We start from the raw sequence: 24,263 nt of genomic DNA, 5'->3' as shown, positions 1-24,263 counted from the left end.
AAAAAATACCAACAGAGAGTGAATGCTATAGAACTTTTTTTTATTGTCTACCTGGTATGGTGACAAGAAAATCAACCCCTTATAAAACCTGAAATGTGGCTCTCACAGATGCCAATCAGTGCAATATCCATTTAAGATATAAAACAGTCGTAGTAGTAGTGCAACAGCAAGTAAACAATTACAAACAAAATAACTTTAAGATATAAAACAGTCGTAGTAGTAGTGCAACAGCAAGTGAACATTTACAAACAAAATAACTTTAAGATATAAAACAGTCGTAGTAGTAGTGCAACAGCAAGTAAACATTTACAAACAAAATAACTTTAAGATATAAAACCATACAAGTAGTGCAACAGCAAGTAAACATTTACAAACAAAATAAGGCCCATTTGAGACTAACATAAGATGTAGGCCTACCTGAGGGAATAATAATATTTTAGAAGTGCAGCCTGAATTTGGTAAAATAAATAAAAGGATATTTTAAATGTTAGGAAATGTTATCACAAATGTAAACAGCATGCGTGTTTGTTTTTCCGCTATAGTGAAAAGCTGCCACGCCATTGGTTGAGAGCAGCTGCTCTGGGCCAATAGCGTTCCAGCAGAGGAGCATGCCTGGGCATGTCTGGGCATGTCTGTGTTAGGAAGGCTGTGTCAGGCTACTATAGCAGACAAGCTGAGGAAAAACGCAACGTGCTGCGTTTGAACAAGAGTTTGGTATCGGGTGTTATTATTTGTTAGTACTCGCCGATACCGATACCAGCATTTTTGTGCGTATCGGTGGCCATGCCGATACTAGTATCGGTATCGGAACAACACTAGTTTTAACTCTGTCCAGTGTTGTAAATTACAATGTAATTACCATCTCCCTTGTAAATGGAAATCAAAGCACTTGGAATTCACAATACATTCAAGAAAAATGTTTAAAACATTAAAATATGTTCTTACATTTTTTATTTAAGAACAAACAATTCAAACATAACATTTGACCTATAGGCCTATACAAATCGCACCGACCAATTTAAAAGTAAATAAAATAACAATTTTGGTTTCTATGGACAGACAAAAAAAAAGAAAAATAAAGAATTTGTCCATAGTACACCTACAGCTTTTAGCCAGGGCTGAAACTCAGGATGTCCATCTTTTACTTAAACCAGGGGTACAAACTGGTGATGGCCCAAAAAGGTGACATTGTTTTTTGCCTGAAAACAAAGAAAATTATCAATGCGCGGCTAACCTTGCAGGGGGGGGGGGATAGCACTAGTACTAATGGTGCTAAATGGATATCGCTAGCACTAACGGTGGTCTAACAATGATGCATGTGTAAGTAGCGGCAGCCCTGACCTTAACACCTGCAGAATTACTTTGAAAACAGTTTACTGTGACTGTGTTCTCCACGCTGTCTGGAATTGTACCTAGCTGCCTGAAGCTAAAAGTTATTTCAACAGCAGAAGAATTTAGCAGATTAGTTAGCTCGCGCATCATGTGACTTGGATGAGACTTAGACACCCCCCCCCCCCCCCTTTCCCACCCAAAATATATATATTTAAGATCGACACGATTCACACGGATGACCTATTTTGAGGTAAAAACGGCTAATTTAGCAGAAAAGTGACAAGTTTGCGCTCCTGGAGTGGGAAACTTAACCATATGCTGTTCCACCAACCCCCCGGGAGAGGCCGACCCAGTGGCCCCGGGAGGAGGCCCCCCAGAGGGAGACACCTAACCTATGCTGTTCCCATACCCCAGAGGGATACACCTAACCTATGCTGTTCCCATACCCCAGAGGGATACACCTAACCTATGCTGTTCCCATACCCCAGAGGGAGACACCTAACCTATGCTGTTCCCATACCCCAGAGGGATACACCTAACCTATGCTGTTCCCATACCCCAGAGGGAGACACCTAACCTATGCTGTTCCCATACAACGTGACCATAGCTCAGCCTAAGAAGGTCTGATCGACTAGGGGTCGATATCTACTGTTCAGGCGACTCAGGTGCGTAAAAAACCCTCTGGTCTCACGTCTCTATCACAACCACAGCCCGACCTACGAGCGAATCATACGAAGGGGAGCAAGATATGGCAGGGGACTTTTTCTGGCTAAACTCTTTTTTGAAGAAAAGCAGTCCATACCTTTAAGAGGTGATGACCACTAATAAGCTGCCAAACCAAAAGGTATATGATATCAAAACATAATCTAGGGATGTAAAGGAATAAAAAAAATCACATCTAGAATTTGCCCACCCAGATGGTAATGAAAAATGGTTTGGCCCAAGGACGATCTAGACCAGAGCTGCCAAGTCTCACGCAATCGCCGTGAGACTCACGCATTTCAACCAGTTCTCACGCTCTCACGCCGCATGTCTATTTCTCACGGCGAGAAATAACAATTGTTTTACGGGACTTATTTTTGAAATTCCTTGAAAGAAAGCTACCGGACATGAGTTTCGTGGCATCTTTCTGCACGCGCGTTAACTTGAGTCTGCAATCGAAGTGGCAGGCGAGCGCTGATGGAAGAACCTGTGTTCACGCGAGCTGCAAGAACGTAGCAAGCAGTGTTGCCAGATTGGGCTACTTTTGGTCACACTGGACGGGTGGATTCGGCAGCCTTTAGACCGGTTGGGCTGGACATTGTCAATTCCGTCTGGCAACCGTGGTAGCAAAATATGTGCATACATTACAACATCGTATCTGGTAGCCTACTGGACTGGGCTGCACCAATATGGCGTAAGTCATTACTAAATGCAGGCATTTAGTAGTTACTAAACCCCTAGTTGTTACTAGCTAGTTTCAAACTAGTTGTTTACTAATTTCGGTTGCACCACGCCAATCTTTTGCCAATCTTAGCTAGTAAATACTCAGTTTTGGTAATTGTTTTTTTTTCTCTACTGTAACAACCAGGTACATTAATAATAATAATTATTATTATTATTAATAATAATTACAATTTACAATACAAATACAACAATTGGGGGTCCCTCAAAAAAAATGTGGGCGCGCTGCAAGCCCTCATTCTGACCCAGGAAAAACCCTGGTATGTACTGTATAACATGATAGCCATCTATGAGCAATGCACTGTATATAAGATGATGACCACGGGTCTTTCTGCTGCTGACCAAGGGGCTGAGTCCTGTTGATGGGGCCAATTTTTCTTTTAGAGTCTGTAGGCTACTGTATTTGTTTATTAAGATTTCATAAATATGATATATTGTCTGAATTTCTTTCTTGTTTTATAAAATGTTAATTATTTTCATTTCTTGTGCTGGTTTATTATGAACAACATGTAAAATTGCAGGAAACTAGCACAAATAATTGGATGGGAGAGAGGGGCCGCCGCTGCCAAAACGTGCACAGTTTTGGGTCACTCCACCGCCAAAACATCTCACTCCAAACTTTTGGTGAAACTTGGCAGCCCTGAATACTAGTGTGTATTTTAATTTCACGCATTTTGTAACTTTCAGGCACTGACATTTTAATACCGCCTAAATGCTATTTATCCAGCCCAACCGCCCAAATGCTTTTTTCCGGCCCCGTGTGATCAAAAGTAGCCCATTCGGCGGTAACACGCCCCATCTGGCAACCCTGCCTGTGGCAGATTAGTACGGTAGTATCCACTATTGTCTCAAGAAACCATTACTGCCCTCCAATGGAAAAGATATGTTATGGCATCAACCATAACAGAAAGGACATGGTAGGCAACAGCATACTCCAGCTACCAATAATTGAAAAGATTCGGCTTGATAAATCAACTTGGCAATTACAAAACGTTCTCATTAGATCAATACTGATGGCTGGCTCAGTTAGAGTTGTAGTGCTGATCATTGCTCATTTAAACTCAAGTTAGAAGGCTTTGCTAGCTCGCTATTGAGGTCTTTTCACGTGACACTGAATGAGTAGCTAGCCTTTGCCAGTAAACTATCAGTTTTTCTTTAACGACATTAGATAGCTATGTTAAGATCTTCATTGTTCGCTTGGAAATGTTTGTATAAAACCTTCTGAGATGATGGTGTACTAGCTAAGTTAGTGTGACTAAATTATTGTCTACAAACTGTTAGCAGGCTAGCTAAAAGGTGAAAGTGCTTCCACTACAGAAGCTGCGTCACGAGAGAGAGCGAGCTGGGTGGGTTGGGTTTCTGTTTTGAGGAACGTGATTGGCTGGCTGTCAAATCAATCAATCGATCAGTGAGTGGAAAAGATGGCACGTGCAAGAGCAAACTTCTACTTCGTCTGAAACAGAACAGCACGTTTATATTGGTTGAGGAACTGTACAATTAGTCGTTACCAAATTGATGATAAGGTAAAGAAAAATCAGTTTAATGTTATGTTACTAGATGGTAATTTCATACGCCAGACATGTTGTCATGCGACGTTGTTAAGCCTCCCATTTCGATGAACTATCCATCTTTACCGATGTTGAACGAAATTAAAATGCATTTTTTGAAATTATTATATACTGGTGGGTAAGTTTTATGCAGGCATAATCTAGCCTGACCGTGCCATTCAAACGCGCATGGCACATTCTAAATCGGTGTGTGTCCAGTTGTGCCTATTCATGGTTCGGTTCTGTTTTTCCAGAACATGTGTTATCCCTGTCCGTTACTGTTAGCGGTGCCTCACGCGCAAGAGGTCCAGCAGCCGTCAGGTATGTTTGTCTCAAAGATGGTTGCCGTACAGATGGCACCGTTTGACCATGGTGGTATGTTACAAACTGCAATGAAGCAATTGCCTAGTTCAAGTAAGTCAGTCCCAGGTGACGGGTGAAGTGTGAACAAAGTATCTGAACGGAAGATCGCTCCCTTCGTGAAATACAAGAGCATGAAGCGGAACCACCTGGCCCTGCGGGCTCTAGGTGACTGCTGCTGGGTAGACAGGGCTGTGTGGATGGCATGGAGATGTATATATCATTAATTTATTTATAATTATTTATTTTATACAAATGTTTTTATTATCAAGCAGGGCTTGACATTAAGCTTTTTCAGGTACAGAGCGACGGAGCCGAAAGTTAACATGAGTTCAGAGGTGAGTGGTCGCTAGCTACAAGGCAGGTCAGCCAGCTACAGGGTTAGAGGGCTACAGGGCAGCTACAGGGTTAGAGAGCTACAGGTAGGCAGGCCAGCCAGACAGGTTATGTCAGGTAGAATGTTAGTTTACGCTGCACTAGTAGTAGTTATGCATGAGAAGTGTTGAGGACACACACCTATGCTGGAGGCTGACACGCCTTCTCCCCGCTAGGAGGACAAGTTTGAGGACGTGCGGAGACATTTCTCCGTGGTGGAGTGGGCCCGCCTGGCAGAAGGGGAGAAGGTCCGCTACAAGAGCATGAAGCGGAACCACCTGGCCCTGCGGGCTCTAGGTGACTGCTGCTGGGTAGACAGGGCTGTGTGGATGGCATGGAGATATACACTCAAGAGAAAACTAAACCAGCCCCATTGAAAAAGGACAGCGGGAAGCTGTCCCAACTCAACTGCTCCCCTCAAACCCAGCAAGACCACAGCCCTCTGAGTAGCCCCATGGTGTCTCCAGACACCAGCTCCAATTTCCCTCCTTCACCTGCTGGAGTCTCCTCATGCAATACACCCACAACACCTGCTAGGACGAGCAGCTTCATCCCTGAACCCCTCAGCACTTCACTGCCCCTAGAAAATCATGACATAGTAGGGGTCCACAAGAAGCAAGTAACTACCGTTCTAGAGAAGTCACCGGCTCGACAGGGTGATTTCAGAATCAAGCTCTTAGATGTCAAGTCCCCTGGCAGTGATATAAACAAGGCAAGCCCTAACATTCCCAAAGCAATTACAGCAGCAAAAAAAGACCATAACACTTGATAAGGCCTCAGAGATCGACTCGCTGTCTCCAGGCTGCAAGGTATACGCTAACATCGGAGAGAACATATGATATTGTCCCTATGAAGGAGGACCCAGGGGAGGGAGATTCTAAAAACAGTAGAGGGAAGAAGTGCCTAATGGCCACTCCTCAAAGACCTTGTGAAACATCCTCTCTCTCACCACGTGGGGGAACCCCAGGCTGAGAAGAAAGCAAAAACCGAGCAGGAAGATCACTACGAGCTAATCATGGATGGGAAGACCTTCTACGTGTGTGTCATTTGCAAGCGTCCCTACGTGTGCCTGACAAGTCTCAGGCGTCACTTCAACACGCACTCCTGGGAGTCTTCAAACTCTGACAGTAACTACAGTGAAACGGTGCATCAAAAACACATCATACATCAATAGGACTTGATGTTCTCTGTTTGTCAATGACAATGGACTATCACCCGACCCAGCCCGAACAGACGCGCTTGGAGTGGAACAGTGGTTAGAGTGGCAGAGTACAGAACGAAACATGAGATTCACCACACAGGCGAAAGAAGATATCAGTGCCTGATATGTAATGAAATGTTTATTAACTACCAGCTGCTGTCTACTCACTGCAAACAGGCACACAACCAGGATCCCTCAGGGAGGAAAGAGAAGGATGACACCGATAACAACTTGTACCGCCTGCTTCCTTGCAGAACCCTGCAGTTGAAGCCCTACTCCTATGTCTGTGAGGACTCAGGAGGGATTCCTGTCATCAACGAAGAAGGCATCGTGCATCACATTAACCCCGAGAGGGGATAGCTTCATGCGCTTCAGGCCTCTGCCCAGGGCAAGAATTTGAACTGGGATGACATCTTTGTCGAGCCAGAGGCACACGCTCGACCAGGTGCCCATGCGAACGCCCCCGTAGGCTCAGAGTTTGAGTTTGTCATACCTGAGACGTATTGAGTCGGGTCGCTAACTCACTGCTCTGGGATTTGTGCCTTTTAAGTGGAGTTCCCTTCTGAATGATGGATGTGTTCTGGGTCCATGTAATCCACCTTTTGTCCTTTTTCACGGTGTTCAGCCGTTGTTTAGTTGTGTGTAGGACGGTATATCATTAATTTATTTATAATTATTTATTTTATACAAATGTTTTTATTATCAAGCAGGGCTTGACATTAAGCTTTTTCAGGTAGTGAACTTATCTTTTACTTGTCCTAGAGCTCAAGTTACTTGTCCAAATCCAAAGATTTAGAAAAAGCAATAATATGAATAATAATATATTATACTCACCGGCCACTTCATTAGGTACACCTTTTCAACTGCTTGTTAACGCAAATATCTAATCAGCCAATCATGTGGCAGCAACTCAATGCATTTAGGCATGTAGACATGGTCAAGACGATCTGCTGAAGTTCAAACCAGCATCAGAATGGGAAATAAAGGTGATTTAAGTGACTTTGAACCTGGCATGGTTGTTGGTGCCAGACGGGCTGTTGCGTGACATTATAGTGTCAATATTAGGGCTGTCTTAAATACTTCGAAGCTTCAACAATCAGCTTAGCGGTGTTATGCAATTCCATAGCCAGCAGAGAGAAAGCAACTCGCTCATACTCGAAGCTCATTGAGATGTTCCCAGAGCATCAGGATGCACACAAACAAGTCAAAGAAGTGTCTTCACTGAACGATGATCATACTCTATTATCACTGAACGATGATCATACTCTATTATCACTGAACGATGATCATACTCTGTTATCACTGAACGATGATCATACTCTATTATCACTGAACGATGATCATACTCTATTACCACTGAACGATGATCATACTCTATTATCACTGAACGATGATCATACTCTATTATCACTGAACGATGATCATACTCTATTACCACTGAACGATGATCATACTCTATTACCACTGAACGATGATCATACTCTATTATCACAGAACGATGATCATACTCTATTATCACAGAACGATGTAAAGACAACACCCAAAAAGCCGAGTGCCAGATATGCCAGAAGAAATTGGCATATCACAACTCTACAACGAGTTTGTCAAATCACCTAAAAAACTTAAGTATCGCTGTACACGACGCCACACAACACATTAATAAGGCTATGCCACTGGGTGGCTGGGGGGCCTGCCAAAATTAACACTGCACAGAAGCAATGGTTGTCTGGTCTAAAGAAGAGTCCTAGGAAAGTGTGCATCAGTGTGTTTTATTTTTCATGCAGCTGTGCTAAGCATAACTCTCATACATTTGGGACAGAAACCCACACTGGTTTTAAAGTCACTCAAGATCATTACTCTTGGCAGTAACGATGTTACTCAGCGATGACAAATCAACCTTCTGTTGCTCAGATCCTGACATGATGTGATTGGCTGCATGTTCTGTTACAGCCATATGAAGGGAAATTGTGAATTAATGTAACAGGTTGTATTTATTAGTCAGTTGGGATTTATTAGTGTGAAATATGTAAATAACTTGAATCATTATTCTCTGTTCTATAAAATAAAGGGATCCTCTTGAACTCCCCCCCCCCCAAAAAATAAACAAATAAATAAATAAATAAATAAAAAATAAATAATAAGGCTATGCCTATGCTATGGCTAGTTGTGTTACCAAGTTGGCTAATTGAATTGTAATCATCTGCTTTTGTAGGTGCATTGTCTGAAAAAAACGGATGCTTCAACGTCAGCCGACACCTCACGACAAACAACCATTGGTGACACGCTGACTAAGAAGCTTACGGAAAGCAGAAAGCAAGCCATAAGCAAGGCTTTAGTTTCGTTTATTGCGGAAGACATGAGACCTATAAATATCGTGCAAGGAAAAGGGTTTAAACGCCTAATCGAAACACTGGAGCCAGCGTATACTTTGCCGACACGAGAGGCTCTCTCCTATGCGCTTACAGATCAGCACAGATGCATACGGGATGAAGTGCGCAGCGACATTGAGAAGTGCTCTGCAATTAGTTTCACAACGGATATATGGACCAGTCTACAGATGGAAGCGTACATGACGGTGACAGCTCATATGATAAATAATGACTGGGGAATGAAGAACTGTGTGTTAGAGACCAAGTCAATGGAGGAGAGTCACACAGCTGAAAATATTGCACAGAGACTTGGAGAGGCGGTCGATGCATATGCTATACCTGCAGAGAAAAGAGTTGCAGTTGTGCACGACAATGCTGCTAATATGATTCTGTGCACTCAGAGGCTGCAGGAGGAGGAGGCGTGGGGGACTGTCAGGGGGGTGCGCTGTGCTGGACACACACTTCAGCTTTGCGTTAATGCAGCACTAAGACACGACCCTGTACACCGTACCGTGGCTGCTGCAAGGCGACTTGTGGCGCACTTTAAGAAAAGTGCGAAAGCAACTGCGGCGTTCATCACAGCCAACAGAACCAGATGCAAAATAAACTCAAGCAGCCAAGAGGAAACTGTGTATCATCTGGGCCGTCCAAAATGCTGTCACACTCTGTGTCAGAATTTGTACCGCAGCACTCCCAGCAAATGCAGAGAGGTGCATCATGTATTCCAGATTACAGTCAGGAGACTCCAATAACCCGACACCACTAAGCTATCGGACTGACAGACTGTTAAAACTGTAAGTCTTGCGTTCGTTGTGTGGGAGCGGGGTGAGATACAATTGACTGTGATTGAGCTGAACTGAACTTTTAGGGCTTTGATGAACTGTTGAGTATGTTTTGAGAGTTCTTTGTTTATTGTGACAATACAGTACCACCTGAATTGCAACACATGTTCCTTTGTGTACTCATTTTCGTCTGTTGCTAGCCAGCCAAGTACAGTTTTGCTGCTAGCCAGCCAAGTACAGTTTAGCTGCTAGCCAGCCAAGTACAGTTTAGCTGCTAGCCAGCCAAGTACAGTTTAGCTGCTAGCCAGCCAAGTACAGTTTTGCTGCTAGCCAGCCAAGTACAGTTTTGCTGCTAGCCAGCCAAGTACAGTTTTGCTGCTAGCCAGCCAAGTACAGTTCTGCAGCTAGCCAGCCAAGTACAGTTTTGCTGCTAGCCAGCCAAGTACAGTTTTGCTGCTAGCCAGCTAAGTACAGTTTTTTCTCCAAGCAAGCCAGTCAGAACCACACACACACACACACACACACACGCACACACACGCACACACAGATCAGTCATGGTGCAGCACACATCAAGTCCAGGATCAACTCTATCCTCTTATTAGCTCAGTCGTTGGTTTGTAGAAACACAGCTGTGAGTAGATAAGTAGTAGGGGACCCGGTAAGTAAGTACAGACCAGCAGTGACGGTCCCTCACCCGCCACCAGTAGCTGTCAACCACGGGGGCCGTGACTTCTGACTGACTGAACGACTGACCGCCATTTTCACCATGAAAATCATTTTCGCCATGAACAACTGGGTATAGTAGTACTGTGTGGGTTTCACCCGGTGATCAGATTGATTTTCAGAAGATTGATTGAGTTGAGTTCCAGGGCCTGAATGTGGAATGAGTCTCTGGTAGCGCTGGTGATTAAGGACAGCACACTGGGGCTTAACACTACAACAGCTGTGCCTATTTTACCTACTAGTAGAGCCGTCTTGGGGGTCAAATAGACCCCCTTTTTAGAATGTAAATCTGCTATTTCTCAGAGAGCAGCCCCACAGGCCCAGACAGCAGCCTCACAGAGAGCAGCCTCACAGGCCCAGACAGCAGCCTCACAGAGAGCAGCCCCACAGGCCCAGACAGCAGCCCCACAGAGAGCAGCCTCACAGGCCCAGACAGCAGCCTCACAGAGAGCAGCCTCACAGGCCCAGACAGCAGCCTCACAGAGAGCAGCCCCACAGAGAGCAGCCTCACAGGCCCAGACAGCAGCCTCACAGAGAGCAGCCTCACAGGCCCAGACAGCAGCCTCACAGAGAGCAGCCTCACAGGCCCAGACAGCAGCCTCACAGAGAGCAGCCCCACAGAGAGCAGCCTCACAGGCCCAGACAGCAGCCTCACAGGCCCAGACAGCAGCCTCACAGAGAGCAGCCTCACAGGCCCAGACAGCAGCCTCACAGAGCGCAGCCTCACAGGCCCAGACAGCAGCCTCACTATACTACTAGATCTAAACTCCTTGCAAGAAGATTGGAGGAGGTACTGCCCATTCTAATTAAACCGGATCAGACAGGATTTATCAAGAGCAGATATTCCTACTCCAACGTTCGACGGCTCCTTAATGTAATACAATTCTCACAAAGTACAAAGAAAAGGGTCCTTGCTATTTCATTGGATGCTGAGAAAGCGTTTGATCGAGTGGAGTGGGGGTATCTGTTTGTCCGACAGGTTTGGATTGGGCTCTGGTTTTACTGACTGGGTTAAACTTATATACAAATCGCCGGCTGCGAGGGTCATGGTAAATGGTTCAGCGTCTGACGTTTTCCCCTTGAGTAGGGGCACGCGTCAGGGCTGTCCTATGTCGCCTCTATTATTTGCGTTAGCGCTCGAACCCCTTGCAGAGGCTATTAGGAATCATCAGGGACTGTCAGGTGTCGTATTAGGAGACACTGAATACAGGATTTCGCTCTATGCTGATGATGTATTACTGTTCATTACCGACCCAGAGTGCTCAATACCTGTTTTATTATCAATAATTAATAAATTCGGTCAATTTTCAGGGTACAAAATTAATTATGACAAATCTGAGGCCCTGCCATTAGGTGACTTTGGGGACCAGACGGCTCGTCAATTTCCCTTTCAGGTGGTCAACTTCAGGCTTTACTTACCTGGGCATTAGAGTATCAGCGAACATTGACGATTTGTATAAACTAAATTTTACACCAATCCTGACATCAATCAAAAATGACCTTGACAGGTGGTTTGATCTCCCTCTATCATGGATGGGCAGAATTAGCCTGATTAAGATGAATGTGCTTCCTAGACTATTATACCCAATGCAAATGTTACCGCTTAAGACCGACTTCCGGTTGAGTGATGTAGAGGAAAGTCACATCGTGCGTGTGCTCCATTTCCTTTAGCATATCCGTTTTCATAAAGCCACTTTTCAGTATTTATTTTTATATATCTTATTTTATTAACAACCCTAGACCACAACTTAAGATGAGCAGGCAGACTTAACGAGCAACGGGTAAAAACATTACTCAAACGTCGACTTCGCCATCCCTGCCTGATCCCACCAAAATGGCGCGTGCTAGTAGCGATATGCTAGCTTCAGCCCCCCTCACAATCAACAGTGACACCCTCATCAAAGAACTTGAAAAGTCACGGAAAAGTTTGGCAGCAGAGCTTACCTCATCCCTGGAAGCTTCCCTGATGACATCTCTAGCTCCAATCAAAGCATCTTTGGATTCCATTCGCTCTACTGTGTCTACGCATAGCTCCACCATTAGCGACATGGAAACTGCCCTCACCGATCACAGGGACAGGATCACGGGGTTGGAGAACGAGGTGTCCACTCTGCAGGCGAAGCTAACCTCCGCGACCGCGGAGAACGACTCGCTTCAAACTAAAGTGGAGGATCTGATATCCCGCTCCAAACGGCAGAACATTAGAGTGGTGGGTTTACCCGAGGACATAGAGGGTGAAAATGCAGTTCATGTCAGCCCTGTTCCGCGAGGTGGTGGGTCCAGATCCAGAATCGTTCCCTGAGCCCCCAGAGCTTGACCGCGCTCACCGGAGTCTGAGGTCCAGTACAGGCCCCGTCAGGGCGAGAGTGAGATTCCACCGCTACATGATGGAAAAGGAGCTGGTTTTTCAATGGGCCAGAGAACACCGCGATGTTTCCTACCAGCCAGGGACATTCCATCAAATTCTACCTGAGGATTTCAGCCCGGTCACTGCGAAGAAACGAGCCGCTCGTTTCAATAACATCAAGTCCGCTCTCTACAAGAAAGGGATACGGTTTGGTCTCATAATACCCAGCTCGTCTGCGGGCCTCCTTCAATGGCGCTACCCACTTTTTTGATTCACCTGCACAAGCCGAAGCATTTTATCAACAACATATTGATACATGAAAGGCATGCTATATGTTCCTATGTTTGGAACTAATAGATACCTCACGTCATATTTCAATGGACATTCTTGTTGGCTAAGCAAGGCTAAGCAAGGCACACACACCGAATCCGAACTTTTATTTTTATGTTAGTCCCTCTCTAGCTCTCCATTTTTTCTACGGGACTAGATTCTACAAAGTCTGCTGCACTTATTTTTGGGGGGAGATTTGAACCTCCTACCTTTGGACATATTTGAACCTCCTACCTTTGGACTAGTAGTAGTTAAGCATGAGAAGTGTTGAGGACACACACCTATGCTGGAGGCTGACACGCCTTCTCCCCGCTAGGAGGACAAGTTTGAGGACGTGCGGAGACATTTCTCCGTGGTGGAGTGGGCCCGCCTGGCAGAAGGGGAGAAGGTCCGCTACAAGAGCATGAAGCGGAACCACCTGGCCCTGCGGGCTCTAGGTGACTGCTGCTGGGTAGACAGGGCTGTGTGGATGGCATGGAGATATACACTCAAGAGAAAACTAAACCAGCCCCATTGAAAAAGGACAGCGGGAAGCTGTCCCAACTCAACTGCTCCCCTCAAACCCAGCAAGACCACAGCCCTCTGAGTAGCCCCATGGTGTCTCCAGACACCAGCTCCAATTTCCCTCCTTCACCTGCTGGAGTCTCCTCATGCAATACACCCACAACACCTGCTAGGACGAGCAGCTTCATCCCTGAACCCCTCAGCACTTCACTGCCCCTAGAAAATCATGACATAGTAGGGGTCCACAAGAAGCAAGTAACTACCGTTCTAGAGAAGTCACCGGCTCGACAGGGTGATTTCAGAATCAAGCTCTTAGATGTCAAGTCCCCTGGCAGTGATATAAACAAGGCAAGCCCTAACATTCCCAAAGCAATCACAGCAGCAAAAAAAGACCATAACACTTGATAAGGCCTCAGAGATCGACTCGCTGTCTCCAGGCTGCAAGGTATACGCTAACATCGGAGAGAACACATATGATATTGTCCCTATGAAGGAGGACCCAGGGGAGGGAGATTCTAAAAACAGTAGAGGGAAGAAGTGCCTAATGGCCACTCCTCAAAGACCTTGTGAAACATCCTCTCTCTCACCACGTGGGGGAACCCCAGGCTGAGAAGAAAGCAAAAACCGAGCAGGAAGATCACTACGAGCTAATCATGGATGGGAAGACCTTCTACGTGTGTGTCATTTGCAAGCGTCCCTACGTGTGCCTGACAAGTCTCAGGCGTCACTTCAACACGCACTCCTGGGAGTCTTCAAACTCTGACAGTAACTACAGTGAAACGGTGCATCAAAAACACATCATACATCAATAGGACTTGATGTTCTCTGTTTGTCAATGACAATGGACTATCATCCGACCCAGCCCGAACAGACGCGCTTGGAGTGGAACAGTGGTTAGAGTGGCAGAGTACAGAACGAAACATGAGATTCACCACACAGGCGAAAGAAGATATCAGTGCCTGATATGTAATGAAATGTTTATTAACTACCAGCTGCTGTCTACTCACTGCAAACAGGCACACAACCAGGATCCCTCAGGGAGGAAAGAGAAGGATGACACCGATAACAACTTGTACCGCCTGCTTCCTTGCAGAACCCTGCAGTTGAAGCCCTACTCCTATGTCTGTGAGGACTCAGGAGGGATTCCTGTCATCAACGAAGAAGGCATCGTGCATCACATTAACCCCGAGAGGGGATAGCTTTATGCGCTTCAGGCCTCTGCCCAGGGCAAGAATTTGAACTGGGATGACATCTTTGTCGAGCCAGAGGCACACGCTCGACCAGGTGCCCACACCCGGCCAGGGACCCATGCGAACGCCCCCGTAGGCTCAGAGTTTGAGTTTGTCATACCTGAGACGTATTGAGTGGGGTCGCTAACTCACTGCTCTGGGATTTGTGCCTTTTAAGTGGAGTTCCCTTCTGAATGATGGATGTGTTCTGGGTCCATGTAATCCACCTTTTGTCCTTTTTCACGGTTTTCAGCCGTTGTTTAGTTGTGTGTAGGACGGTATATCATTAATTAATTTATAATTATTTATTTTATACAAATGTTTTTATTATCAAGCAGGGCTTGACATTAAGCTTTTTCAGGTAGTGAACTTATCTTTTACTTGTCCTAGAGCTCAAGTTACTTGTCCAAATCCAAAGATTTAGAAAAAGCAATAATATGAATAATAATATATTATACTCACCGGCCACTTCATTAGGTACACCTTTTCAACTGCTTGTTAACGCAAATATCTAATCAGCCAATCATGTGGCAGCAACTCAATGCATTTAGGCATGTAGACATGGTCAAGACGATCTGCTGAAGTTCAAACCAGCATCAGAATGGGAAATAAAGGTGATTTAAGTGACTTTGAACCTGGCATGGTTGTTGGTGCCAGACGGGCTGTTGCGTGATATTATAGTGTCAATATTAGGGCTGTCTTAAATACTTCGAAGCTTCGTTCAATCTGTGTTGAAAGATTCTCTGTGTTGAAAACAACAAGGACGTGTGCAGCAGACATGTCGAAGAAGTCATCAGGCGTGTGGTTACACTTTAAAATATGCAAAGACAACACCCAAAAAGCCGAGTGCCAGATATGCCAGAAGAAATTGGCATATCACAACTCTACAACGAGTTTGTCAAATCACCTAAAAAACGTAAGTATCGCTGTACACGACGCCACACAACACATTAATAAGGCTATGCCACTGGGTGGCTGGGGGGCCTGCCAAAATTAACACTGCACAGAAGCAATGGTTGTCTGGTCTAAAGAAGAGTCCTAGGAAAGTGTGCATCAGTGTGTTTTATTTTTCATGCAGCTGTGCTAAGCATAACTCTCATACATTTGGGGCAGAAACCCACACTGGTTTTAAAGTCACTCAAGATCATTACTCTTGGCAGTAACGATGTTACTCAGCGATGACAAATCAACCTTCTGTTGCTCAGATCCTGACATGATGTGATTGGCTGCATGTTCTGTTACAGCCATATGAAGGGAAATTGTGAATTAATGTAACAGGTTGTATTTATTAGTCAGTTGGGATTTATTAGTGTGAAATATGTAAATAACTTGAATCATTATTCTCTGTTCTATAAAATAAAGGGATCCTCTTGAACTCCCCCCCCCCCAAAAAATAAACAAATAAATAAATAAATAAATAAAAAATAAATAATAAGGCTATGCCTATGCTATGGCTAGTTGTGTTACCAAGTTGGCTAATTGAATTGTAATCATCTGCTTTTGTAGGTGCATTGTCTGAAAAAAACGGATGCTTCAACGTCAGCCGACACCTCACGACAAACAACCATTGGTGACACGCTGACTAAGAAGCTTACGGAAAGCAGAAAGCAAGCCATAAGCAAGGCTTTAGTTTCGTTTATTGCGGAAGACATGAGACCTATAAATATCGTGCAAGGAAAAGGGTTTAAACGCCTAATCGAAACACTGGAGCCAGCGTATACTTTGCCGACACGAGAGGCTCTCTCCTATGCGCTTACAGATCAGCACAGATGCATACGGGATGAAGTGCGCAGCGACATTGAGAAGTGCTCTGCAATTAGTTTCACAACGGATATATGGACCAGTCTACAGATGGAAGCGTACATGACGGTGACAGCTCATATGATAAATAATGACTGGGGAATGAAGAACTGTGTGTTAGAGACCAAGTCAATGGAGGAGAGTCACACAGCTGAAAATATTGCACAGAGACTTGGAGAGGCGGTCGATGCATATGCTATACCTGCAGAGAAAAGAGTTGCAGTTGTGCACGACAATGCTGCTAATATGATTCTGTGCACTCAGAGGCTGCAGGAGGAGGAGGCGTGGGGGACTGTCAGGGGGGTGCGCTGTGCTGGACACACACTTCAGCTTTGCGTTAATGCAGCACTAAGACACGACCCTGTACACCGTACCGTGGCTGCTGCAAGGCGACTTGTGGCGCACTTTAAGAAAAGTGCGAAAGCAACTGCGGCGTTCATCACAGCCAACAGAACCAGATGCAAAATAAACTCAAGCAGCCAAGAGGAAACTGTGTATCATCTGGGCCGTCCAAAATGCTGTCACACTCTGTGTCAGAATTTGTACCGCAGCACTCCCAGCAAATGCAGAGAGGTGCATCATGTATTCCAGATTACAGTCAGGAGACTCCAATAACCCGACACCACTAAGCTATCGGACTGACAGACTGTTAAAACTGTAAGTCTTGCGTTCGTTGTGTGGGAGCGGGGTGAGATACAATTGACTGTGATTGAGCTGAACTGAACTTTTAGGGCTTTGATGAACTGTTGAGTATGTTTTGAGAGTTCTTTGTTTATTGTGACAATACAGTACCACCTGAATTGCAACACATGTTCCTTTGTGTACTCATTTTCGTCTGTTGCTAGCCAGCCAAGTACAGTTTTGCTGCTAGCCAGCCAAGTACAGTTTAGCTGCTAGCCAGCCAAGTACAGTTTAGCTGCTAGCCAGCCAAGTACAGTTTAGCTGCTAGCCAGCCAAGTACAGTTTTGCTGCTAGCCAGCCAAGTACAGTTTTGCTGCTAGCCAGCCAAGTACAGTTTTGCTGCTAGCCAGCCAAGTACAGTTCTGCAGCTAGCCAGCCAAGTACAGTTTTGCTGCTAGCCAGCCAAGTACAGTTTTGCTGCTAGCCAGCTAAGTACAGTTTTTTCTCCAAGCAAGCCAGTCAGAACCACACACACACACACACACACACACACGCACACACAAACACGCACACACAGATCAGTCATGGTGCAGCACACATCAAGTCCAGGATCAACTCTATCCTCTTATTAGCTCAGTCGTTGGTTTGTAGAAACACAGCTGTGAGTAGATAAGTAGTAGGGGACCCGGTAAGTAAGTACAGACCAGCAGTGACGGTCCCTCACCCGCCACCAGTAGCTGTCAACCACGGGGGCCGTGACTTCTGACTGACTGAACGACTGACCGCCATTTTCACCATGAAAATCATTTTCGCCATGAACAACTGGGTATAGTAGTACTGTGTGGGTTTCACCCGGTGATCAGATTGATTTTCAGAAGATTGATTGAGTTGAGTTCCAGGGCCTGAATGTGGAATGAGTCTCTGGTAGCGCTGGTGATTAAGGACAGCACACTGGGGCTTAACACTACAACAGCTGTGCCTATTTTACCTACTAGTAGAGCCGTCTTGGGGGTCAAATAGACCCCCTTTTTAGAATGTAAATCTGCTATTTCTCAGAGAGCAGCCCCACAGGCCCAGACAGCAGCCTCACAGAGAGCAGCCTCACAGGCCCAGACAGCAGCCTCACAGAGAGCAGCCCCACAGGCCCAGACAGCAGCCCCACAGAGAGCAGCCCCACAGAGAGCAGCCTCACAGGCCCAGACAGCAGCCTCACAGAGAGCAGCCTCACAGGCCCAGACAGCAGCCTCACAGAGAGCAGCCCCACAGAGAGCAGCCTCACAGGCCCAGACAGCAGCCTCACAGAGAGCAGCCTCACAGGCCCAGACAGCAGCCTCACAGAGAGCAGCCTCACAGGCCCAGACAGCAGCCTCACAGAGAGCAGCCCCACAGAGAGCAGCCTCACAGGCCCAGACAGCAGCCTCACAGGCCCAGACAGCAGCCTCACAGAGAGCAGCCTCACAGGCCCAGACAGCAGCCTCACAGAGCGCAGCCTCACAGGCCCAGACAGCAGCCTCACTATACTACTAGATCTAAACTCCTTGCAAGAAGATTGGAGGAGGTACTGCCCATTCTAATTAAACCGGATCAGACAGGATTTATCAAGAGCAGATATTCCTACTCCAACGTTCGACGGCTCCTTAATGTAATACAATTCTCACAAAGTACAAAGAAAAGGGTCCTTGCTATTTCATTGGATGCTGAGAAAGCGTTTGATCGAGTGGAGTGGGGGTATCTGTTTGTCCGACAGGTTTGGATTGGGCTCTGGTTTTACTGACTGGGTTAAACTTATATACAAATCGCCGGCTGCGAGGGTCATGGTAAATGGTTCAGCGTCTGACGTTTTCCCCTTGAGTAGGGGCACGCGTCAGGGCTGTCCTATGTCGCCTCTATTATTTGCGTTAGCGCTCGAACCCCTTGCAGAGGCTATTAGGAATCATCAGGGACTGTCAGGTGTCGTATTAGGAGACACTGAATACAGGATTTCGCTCTATGCTGATGATGTATTACTGTTCATTACCGACCCAGAGTGCTCAATACCTGTTTTATTATCAATAATTAATAAATTCGGTCAATTTTCAGGGTACAAAATTAATTATGACAAATCTGAGGCCCTGCCATTAGGTGACTTTGGGGACCAGACGGCTCGTCAATTTCCCTTTCAGGTGGTCAACTTCAGGCTTTACTTACCTGGGCATTAGAGTATCAGCGAACATTGACGATTTGTATAAACTAAATTTTACACCAATCCTGACATCAATCAAAAATGACCTTGACAGGTGGTTTGATCTCCCTCTATCATGGATGGGCAGAATTAGCCTGATTAAGATGAATGTGCTTCCTAGACTATTATACCCAATGCAAATGTTACCGCTTAAGACCGACTTCCGGTTGAGTGATGTAGAGGAAAGTCACATCGTGCGTGTGCTCCATTTCCTTTAGCATATCCGTTTTCATAAAGCCACTTTTCAGTATTTATTTTTATATATCTTATTTTATTAACAACCCTAGACCACAACTTAAGATGAGCAGGCAGACTTAACGAGCAACGGGTAAAAACATTACTCAAACGTCGACTTCGCCATCCCTGCCTGATCCCACCAAAATGGCGCGTGCTAGTAGCGATATGCTAGCTTCAGCCCCCCTCACAATCAACAGTGACACCCTCATCAAAGAACTTGAAAAGTCACGGAAAAGTTTGGCAGCAGAGCTTACCTCATCCCTGGAAGCTTCCCTGATGACATCTCTAGCTCCAATCAAAGCATCTTTGGATTCCATTCGCTCTACTGTGTCTACGCATAGCTCCACCATTAGCGACATGGAAACTGCCCTCACCGATCACAGGGACAGGATCACGGGGTTGGAGAACGAGGTGTCCACTCTGCAGGCGAAGCTAACCTCCGCGACCGCGGAGAACGACTCGCTTCAAACTAAAGTGGAGGATCTGATATCCCGCTCCAAACGGCAGAACATTAGAGTGGTGGGTTTACCCGAGGACATAGAGGGTGAAAATGCAGTTCATGTCAGCCCTGTTCCGCGAGGTGGTGGGTCCAGATCCAGAATCGTTCCCTGAGCCCCCAGAGCTTGACCGCGCTCACCGGAGTCTGAGGTCCAGTACAGGCCCCGTCAGGGCGAGAGTGAGATTCCACCTCTACATGATGGAAAAGGAGCTGGTTTTTCAATGGGCCAGAGAACACCGCGATGTTTCCTACCAGCCAGGGACATTCCATCAAATTCTACCTGAGGATTTCAGCCCGGTCACTGCGAAGAAACGAGCCGCTCGTTTCAATAACATCAAGTCCGCTCTCTACAAGAAAGGGATACGGTTTGGTCTCATAATACCCAGCTCGTCTGCGGGCCTCCTTCAATGGCGCTACCCACTTTTTTGATTCACCTGCACAAGCCGAAGCATTTTATCAACAACATATTGATACATGAAAGGCTTGCTATATGTTCCTATGTTTGGAACTAATAGATACCTCACGTCATATTTCAATGGACATTCTTGTTGGCTAAGCAAGGCTAAGCAAGGCACACACACCGAATCCGAACTTTTATTTTTATGTTCGTCCCTCTCTAGCTCTCCATTTTTTCTACGGGACTAGATTCTACAAAGTCTGCTGCACTTATTTTTGGGGGGAGATTTGAACCTCCTACCTTTGGACATATTTGAACCTCCTACCTTTGGACTAGTAGTAGTTAAGCATGAGAAGTGTTGAGGACACACACCTATGCTGGAGGCTGACACGCCTTCTCCCCGCTAGGAGGACAAGTTTGAGGACGTGCGGAGACATTTCTCCGTGGTGGAGTGGGCCCGCCTGGCAGAAGGGGAGAAGGTCCGCTACAAGAGCATGAAGCGGAACCACCTGGCCCTGCGGGCTCTAGGTGACTGCTGCTGGGTAGACAGGGCTGTGTGGATGGCATGGAGATATACACTCAAGAGAAAACTAAACCAGCCCCATTGAAAAAGGACAGCGGGAAGCTGTCCCAACTCAACTGCTCCCCTCAAACCCAGCAAGACCACAGCCCTCTGAGTAGCCCCATGGTGTCTCCAGACACCAGCTCCAATTTCCCTCCTTCACCTGCTGGAGTCTCCTCATGCAATACACCCACAACACCTGCTAGGACGAGCAGCTTCATCCCTGAACCCCTCAGCACTTCACTGCCCCTAGAAAATCATGACATAGTAGGGGTCCACAAGAAGCAAGTAACTACCGTTCTAGAGAAGTCACCGGCTCGACAGGGTGATTTCAGAATCAAGCTCTTAGATGTCAAGTCCCCTGGCAGTGATATAAACAAGGCAAGCCCTAACATTCCCAAAGCAATCACAGCAGCAAAAAAAGACCATAACACTTGATAAGGCCTCAGAGATCGACTCGCTGTCTCCAGGCTGCAAGGTATACGCTAACATCGGAGAGAACACATATGATATTGTCCCTATGAAGGAGGACCCAGGGGAGGGAGATTCTAAAAACAGTAGAGGGAAGAAGTGCCTAATGGCCACTCCTCAAAGACCTTGTGAAACATCCTCTCTCTCACCACGTGGGGGAACCCCAGGCTGAGAAGAAAGCAAAAACCGAGCAGGAAGATCACTACGAGCTAATCATGGATGGGAAGACCTTCTACGTGTGTGTCATTTGCAAGCGTCCCTACGTGTGCCTGACAAGTCTCAGGCGTCACTTCAACACGCACTCCTGGGAGTCTTCAAACTCTGACAGTAACTACAGTGAAACGGTGCATCAAAAACACATCATACATCAATAGGACTTGATGTTCTCTGTTTGTCAATGACAATGGACTATCACCCGACCCAGCCCGAACAGACGCGCTTGGAGTGGAACAGTGGTTAGAGTGGCAGAGTACAGAACGAAACATGAGATTCACCACACAGGCGAAAGAAGATATCAGTGCCTGATATGTAATGAAATGTTTATTAACTACCAGCTGCTGTCTACTCACTGCAAACAGGCACACAACCAGGATCCCTCAGGGAGGAAAGAGAAGGATGACACCGATAACAACTTGTACCGCCTGCTTCCTTGCAGAACCCTGCAGTTGAAGCCCTACTCCTATGTCTGTGAGGACTCAGGAGGGATTCCTGTCATCAACGAAGAAGGCATCGTGCATCACATTAACCCCGAGAGGGGATAGCTTCATGCGCTTCAGGCCTCTGCCCAGGGCAAGAATTTGAACTGGGATGACATCTTTGTCGAGCCAGAGGCACACGCTCGACCAGGTGCCCACACCCGGCCAGGGACCCATGCGAACGCCCCCGTAGGCTCAGAGTTTGAGTTTGTCATACCTGAGACGTATTGAGTCGGGTCGCTAACTCACTGCTCTGGGATTTGTGCCTTTTAAGTGGAGTTCCCTTCTGAATGATGGATGTGTTCTGGGTCCATGTAATCCACCTTTTGTCCTTTTTCACGGTGTTCAGCCGTTGTTTAGTTGTGTGTAGGACGGTATATCATTAATTTATTTATAATTATTTATTTTATACAAATGTTTTTATTATCAAGCAAGGCTTGACATTAAGCTTTTTCAGGTAGTGAACTTATCTTTTACTTGTCCTAGAGCTCAAGTTACTTGTCCAAATCCAAAGATTTAGAAAAAGCAATAATATGAATAATAATATATTATACTCACCGGCCACTTCATTAGGTACACCTTTTCAACTGCTTGTTAACGCAAATATCTAATCAGCCAATCATGTGGCAGCAACTCAATGCATTTAGGCATGTAGACATGGTCAAGACGATCTGCTGAAGTTCAAACCAGCATCAGAATGGGAAATAAAGGTGATTTAAGTGACTTTGAACCTGGCATGGTTGTTGGTGCCAGACGGGCTGTTGCGTGACATTATAGTGTCAATATTAGGGCTGTCTTAAATACTTCGAAGCTTCGTTCAATCTGTGTTGAAAGATTCTCTGTGTTGAAAACAACAAGGACGTGTGCAGCAGACATGTCGAAGAAGTCATCAGGCGTGTGGTTACACTTTAAAATATGCAAAGACAACACCCAAAAAGCCGAGTGCCAGATATGCCAGAAGAAATTGGCATATCACAACTCTACAACGAGTTTGTCAAATCACCTAAAAAACGTAAGTATCGCTGTACACGACGCCACACAACACATTAATAAGGCTATGCCACTGGGTGGCTGGGGGGCCTGCCAAAATTAACACTGCACAGAAGCAATGGTTGTCTGGTCTAAAGAAGAGTCCTAGGAAAGTGTGCATCAGTGTGTTTTATTTTTCATGCAGCTGTGCTAAGCATAACTCTCATACATTTGGGGCAGAAACCCACACTGGTTTTAAAGTCACTCAAGATCATTACTCTTGGCAGTAACGATGTTACTCAGCGATGACAAATCAACCTTCTGTTGCTCAGATCCTGACATGATGTGATTGGCTGCATGTTCTGTTACAGCCATATGAAGGGAAATTGTGAATTAATGTAACAGGTTGTATTTATTAGTCAGTTGGGATTTATTAGTGTGAAATATGTAAATAACTTGAATCATTATTCTCTGTTCTATAAAATAAAGGGATCCTCTTGAACTCCCCCCCCCCCCCCAAAAAATAATAAATAAATAAAAAAATAAATAAAAAAATAATAATAAGGCTATGCCTATGCTATGGCTAGTTGTGTTACCAAGTTGGCTAATTGAATTGTAATCATCTGCTTTTGTAGGTGCATTGTCTGAAAAAAACGGATGCTTCAACGTCAGCCGACACCTCACGACAAACAACCATTGGTGACACGCTGACTAAGAAGCTTACGGAAAGCAGAAAGCAAGCCATAAGCAAGGCTTTAGTTTCGTTTATTGCGGAAGACATGAGACCTATAAATATCGTGCAAGGAAAAGGGTTTAAACGCCTAATCGAAACACTGGAGCCAGCGTATACTTTGCCGACACGAGAGGCTCTCTCCTATGCGCTTACAGATCAGCACAGATGCATACGGGATGAAGTGCGCAGCGACATTGAGAAGTGCTCTGCAATTAGTTTCACAACGGATATATGGACCAGTCTACAGATGGAAGCGTACATGACGGTGACAGCTCATATGATAAATAATGACTGGGGAATGAAGAACTGTGTGTTAGAGACCAAGTCAATGGAGGAGAGTCACACAGCTGAAAATATTGCACAGAGACTTGGAGAGGCGGTCGATGCATATGCTATACCTGCAGAGAAAAGAGTTGCAGTTGTGCACGACAATGCTGCTAATATGATTCTGTGCACTCAGAGGCTGCAGGAGGAGGAGGCGTGGGGGACTGTCAGGGGGGTGCGCTGTGCTGGACA

The 24,263-nt window shown here is 45.8% G+C and overlaps 2 pseudogenes across 2 annotated transcripts; both read left to right on the top strand.

Annotated features, from left to right (window-relative positions):
• The first annotated feature begins 12,372 nt into the window (after nucleotides 1–12,372).
• Nucleotides 12,373–14,677, top strand: LOC308149854 (transcriptional regulator Kaiso-like; annotated as a pseudogene). Its single transcript has 4 exons — nucleotides 12,373–12,498; nucleotides 13,126–13,260; nucleotides 13,377–14,087; nucleotides 14,205–14,677. The product of its transcript is annotated as a transcriptional regulator Kaiso-like (transcript).
• A 5,294-nt stretch (nucleotides 14,678–19,971) lies between these two features.
• On the top strand, nucleotides 19,972–22,276 carry LOC308149853 (transcriptional regulator Kaiso-like; annotated as a pseudogene). The gene is made up of 4 exons: nucleotides 19,972–20,097; nucleotides 20,725–20,859; nucleotides 20,976–21,686; nucleotides 21,804–22,276. The product of its transcript is annotated as a transcriptional regulator Kaiso-like (transcript).
• The last annotated feature ends 1,987 nt before the right edge of the window (nucleotides 22,277–24,263 follow it).

This window comes from Nansenia antarctica, assembly GCF_963989245.1.
Source record: "Nansenia antarctica genome assembly, chromosome: 2".
In the NCBI taxonomy this organism is placed as follows: Eukaryota; Metazoa; Chordata; class Actinopteri; order Argentiniformes; family Microstomatidae; genus Nansenia; species Nansenia antarctica.
This window is presented reverse-complemented; position numbering and strand designations above follow the sequence as displayed.